At 47.2% G+C, this 5,378-nt stretch overlaps 1 protein-coding gene across 2 annotated transcripts in view; it reads right to left on the reverse strand.

The window, feature by feature from the left end:
* Positions 1 to 5,136, reverse strand: part of LOC148148890 (uncharacterized) — a 24,584-nt gene extending 19,448 nt beyond the window's left edge. For both annotated transcript variants that reach the window (XR_015758330.1, XM_087991022.1), the window contains exon 1: positions 5,009 to 5,136. The gene's annotated coding sequence lies outside the window, so the exon portion shown is untranslated. The remainder of the gene's footprint in view (positions 1 to 5,008) is intronic.
* Between the last annotated feature and the right edge of the window lie 242 nt (positions 5,137 to 5,378).

Genomic DNA, 5,378 nt, shown 5'->3' on the forward strand with positions numbered 1-5,378 from the left:
GCAATCCAAGATGGAGGATGGGAAAACTTTGTGGCTGTGAGAGCTGCTCCTTTTTTGAGGTATTTTGGGTATTAGAGGGGATTTCCTCGAAATCCAAAAGCAGCAATTAGTGTTTTATAGGTTGTTGCATTGTTTTGCATTGCACACGGACATACACTCAAACAGACACAGACTGACACGCATGCACACAGACATACACTCAAACAGACACAGACTGACACGCATGCACACAGACATACACTCAAACTGACACAGACTGACACGCATGCACACGGACATACACTCAAACAGACACAGACTGACACGCATGCACACGGACATACACTCAAACTGACGCAGACTGACACGCATGCACACAGACATACACTCAAACTGACACAGACTGACACGCATGCACACGGACATACACTCAAACAGACACAGACTGACACGCATGCACACGGACATACACTCAAACTGACACAGACTGACACACATGCACACTGACACACACACACAGACTGACACAGACTGACAAACATGCACACAGACATACACTCAAACTGATACAGACTGACACGCATGCACACAGACATACATTGACACACACACACTCTCACACACACACGCACACAGACACACACTCAAACTGACACAGACTGACACGCATGCACACTGACACATACACAGACTGACACAGACTGACACAGACTGACACACATGCACACAGACATACACTCAAACTGACACAGACTGACACGCATGCACACTGACACACACACAGACTGACACAGACTGACACACATGCACACAGACATACACTCAAACTGACACAGACTGACACGCATGCACACTGACACACACACAGACTGACACAGACTGACACAGACTGACACACATGCACAAGGACATACACTCAAACTGACACAGACTGACACGCATGCACACAGACATACATTGACACACACACACACTCTCACACACACACGCACACAGACACACACTCAAACTGACACAGACTGACACGCATGCACACTGACACACACACACAGACTGACACAGACTGACACAGACTGACACGCATGCACACTGACACATACACAGACTGACACAGACTGACACAGACTGACATACATGCACACAGACATACACTCAAACTGACACAGGCTGACACACATGCACACACTTATACTGACACAGACTGACACGCATGCACACAGACATACACTCAAACTGACACAGACTGACATGCATGCACACAGACATACATTGACACACACACCCACGCACACAGACACACATTCAAACTGACACAGACTGACACACATGTACATAGACATACACTGGAGGAGAAAGTGAGGACTGCAGATGCTGGAGATCAGAGCTGAAAATGTGTTGCTGGAAAAGCGCAGCAGGTCAGGCAGCATCCAGGGAACAGGAGAATCGACGTTTCGGGCATAAGCCCTTCTTCAGGAAAGGGCTGATGAAGGGCTTATGCCCGAAACGTCGATTCTCCTGTTCCCTGGATGCTGCCTGACCTGCTGCGCTTTTCCAGCAACACATTTTCAGCATAGACATACACTGACACACACACACTCACACACACACAGACTGACACACACGCACACAGACACACACTCAAACTGATACAGACTGACACACATTTACACAGACATACACTGACACACACACACACACACACAGACTGACACACAGGCACATAGACACACACTCAAACTGACACAGACTGACACACATGTACACAGACATACACTCTCTCTCTCACACACGCACACACACACACACACTTACACACAGACTGACACACACGCACACAGTTATCAGTCCCAGTCCTGCCCAGGTGCAGACCATCCAGTTTGTACAGGTCCCACCTCCCCCATCGACCCCAATGCCCCAGGAGACTGAAACCCTCCTCCTGACACCATCTTTTCAGCCATGGATTCAAACGATATACTCTGCCATGCACGTGGCACTGGTAGTAATCCTGAGATCAGTAACTCTGGGGTCCCATTTCTCAACTTTCTTCCTAGCTCCCTGTATTTTGCTTTTAGGACCTCATCTCTTTTTTTATCCATGTTGTTTGTACCAATGTGTACCACAGCCACCAGCTGTTCACCCTCCCATCCAGAAGGCCCTGTACCCACTTCGAGTCATCCTTGATCCTGGCACCAGGAGGCAATGTACCATCCTGGAGTCTTACTTGCAGCATGGAAACCCCTGTCTAATCCCCTTACAATTGAATCCCTTATAGCTAGTGCCCTGGCATGCTCTTTCCCCCTCCCCTCTGCAGCAGATCCAACTGTGGGGCAATGAGTTTGGTTGCTGCTGCTTTCCCCTGAGAGGTGATTCCCTTCAACAGTAACCAGAGCAGTCCATCTGTGTGACCTGAGGAGATTCCTGCACTACCTGCGTATCTCTCTTGTTGTGTTTGGTGATTCCCCCATTCCCTTCCAGGCTGCGGAGTTTGAGTCTGTGGTGTGACCCCCTCTCGGTACGTGCGATCCACGATACTCTGTGCCTCGCAATGTCCCCAGCCACTGCTCCAACTCTGAAACTCAAGCTTCAAGGAGCTGGAGCTGGAGACACTTCCCGCACACAAATTACAGCACAGGCCCTCCCAGCCTGCGCTGATCCAGATCCTCTGTCTAAACCTGTCACCTACTTTCTAAGGGTCTGTATCCCACTGCTCCCTGACCATCCATGTATCTGTCTAGATACATCTTAAATCACGCTTTCGTGCCCACCTTTACCACCTCCGCTGACAACACGTTCCATGCACCCACCACCCTCTGTGTAAAGAATGTTCCACACATATTTCTCTTAAACTTTTCCCCTCTCATTTTGAACTTCTGACCCCTCATAATTGAGTCCCCCACTCTGGGAAATAGCTTCTTGTTATCCATCCTGTCTATACCTCTCATGGTTTTGTAAACCTCAATCAGGTCCCCACCCCCTCATCCTTTGTCTTTCTAATGAAAATAATCCTAATCTGCTCAAATCTCTCCTCATAACTAGCATCCTCCATACCAGCAACATCCTGGTGAACCTCCTCTGCACCCTCTCCAAAGTATCCACATCCTTTTGGTAATGTGGCGACCAGAACTGTATGCAGTGTTCCAAATATGGCCGAACCAAAGTCTTATACAACCGTAACATGACCTGTCACTACCCTGTCCGATGAAGGATAGCACGCTGTATGCCTTCTTGACCACTCTATCGACCTGCATTGCCACCTTCAGGTTATAATGGACCTGAACACCCAGATCTCTCTGTGCAACAATTTTCCCCAGGGCTTTTCCATTTACTGTGTATATCTTGAATTAGATCATCCAAAATGAATTACCTCATATTTGTCCGGATTGAACTCCATCTGCCATTTCTCTGCCCAACTCTCCAATCTCTGTATTTTGATTTATTCTCTGACAGTCCCCTTCACTATCTGTTACTCCACCAGTCGTAGTGTCATTTGCAAACTTACTAATCAGACCACCTACACCTTCCTCCGGATTATTTACGTATATCACAAATAACACAGATCCACCATGGATCCCTGGGAAACACCACTGGTCACAGCTCTCTATTTGAGAAATTCCCTTCCACTATTATGTCTCCTGCTGCCCAGCCAGTTCTCTGGCCAGTACACCCTGGACCCCATGTGACTTCACTTTCTCCATCAGCCTACCATGGGGAACCTTATCAAAATGCTGACACATCCTGGAAGTGTCCCTGAGCTGCCGCATGGAGCAAGAGGAGCAATCCAAGACTTTGAGCTCTCCTGCCATGGTTTACCTCTTTAAATTAAACAGGTCTAGTCACTCTTCATTAGAACAACCCTCATCGTGAGAATCATGTGGTTACTCCCCCGATACAGAATGTGAATTCACAGATCATGTTAACTGACCCCTAGCCCTCAAACGCCACATGAGATTAAAAATCACACAACACTAGGTTATAGTCCAACAGGTTTATCTGGAAGTGTAAACGTTTGGAGCACTCCTCCTTTATCAGGTAAAAGAGGCCACATTCCAAAAGCTAGTGTTTCCGAATAAACCTGTTAAACTATGGAACATAGAACATACCAGCGCAGTACAGGCCCTTCGGCCCTCGATGTTGCACCAACCTGTGGAACCAATCTGAAGCCCATCTAACCAACACTATTCCATTCTCGTCCATATGCCAATCCAATGACCATATAAATGCCCTTAAGGTTGGCAAGTCTACTGCTGTTGCAGGCAGGGCGTTCTACACCCCTGCCACTCTCTGAGTAAAGAAACTACCTCTGACATCTGTCCTGTATCTATCACCCCTCACTTGAAAGCTATGTCCCCTCGTGCTCGCCATCACCATACTTGGAAAAAGGCTCTCCCTGTCCACCCTATCTAACCCTTTGATTATCTTATATGTCTCAATTAAGTCACCTCTTAAACTTCTCCTCTCTAAGAAAAACAGCCTTAAGTCCCTCAGCCTTTTCCTCATAAGACCTTCCCTCCATACCAGGCAACATCCTTGTAAATCTCCCTTGAACCCTTTCCAAAGCTTCCACATCCTTCCTATAATGCGGTGACCAGAACTGTACACAATACTCCAAATGCAGCCGCACCAGAGGTTTGTACAGCTGCAGCATGAAACATATAATCTGGTGTTGTGTGATTTTTAAATTTGTCCACACCATTCCAACACCGGCACCTCCACATCATGACCACATGAGATAATTGTGATTAAATTTGGCGTAATTTCTCAGCTCATGTCCTGACTGATATTTATTCAGGGAATACAGACATCTCGCAAGCTTGATTGAAAACAAAAACAATCCTGGAAATCACAGTGGGCCAGACAGTATCCATGGAGAACGAGCAAGCTAATGTTTTGAGGAAGAGTCATGTAGACTTGAAATGTTAGCTTGCTCCCTCTGCATGGATGCTGTCTGACCTGCTCTGATCTCCAGCATTTGGTGTTATCAGTACAGATTCCAGCGTCTGCACTCAGTTACAGCTGCCCCCAAGCTTACCTGTTTCCAGTTGATGTTGAACGATGATCTGAGGATAGTCTGCAGTCTCTCAGTCTGTCAGAGTCGAAGGGTTTGGATCTGGCTCCGTGCTGTGCTGACCTTTATATGTGTCTTAGGGAGGTCCCGTGTTACTGAGAGGAACGTGGGAGGTGGGAACATGTTATCGGTCACCTCTCAGTGTTTCTGTTCTGTTCTGGGATGTGGGCTTTGCCAAACAAAGGCAATATTTATTTTCCAAACATCATCCTGTATCAATCAATCACTGCACCTTATTTCTTCAGAAACAGGTCACTGAAATTCCTGAGCCGAGCTGTTAATTATTCTCCCCAGGTTTTGGATCGGAGCCTAAACACATGAATCCCTCTGGGTC

Source organism: Chiloscyllium plagiosum, unplaced genomic scaffold, assembly GCF_037043375.1.
Source record: "Chiloscyllium plagiosum isolate Xiang-an unplaced genomic scaffold, Cpla_swu_hap1 HiC_scaffold_10, whole genome shotgun sequence".
NCBI lineage: Eukaryota > Metazoa > Chordata > Chondrichthyes > Orectolobiformes > Hemiscylliidae > Chiloscyllium > Chiloscyllium plagiosum.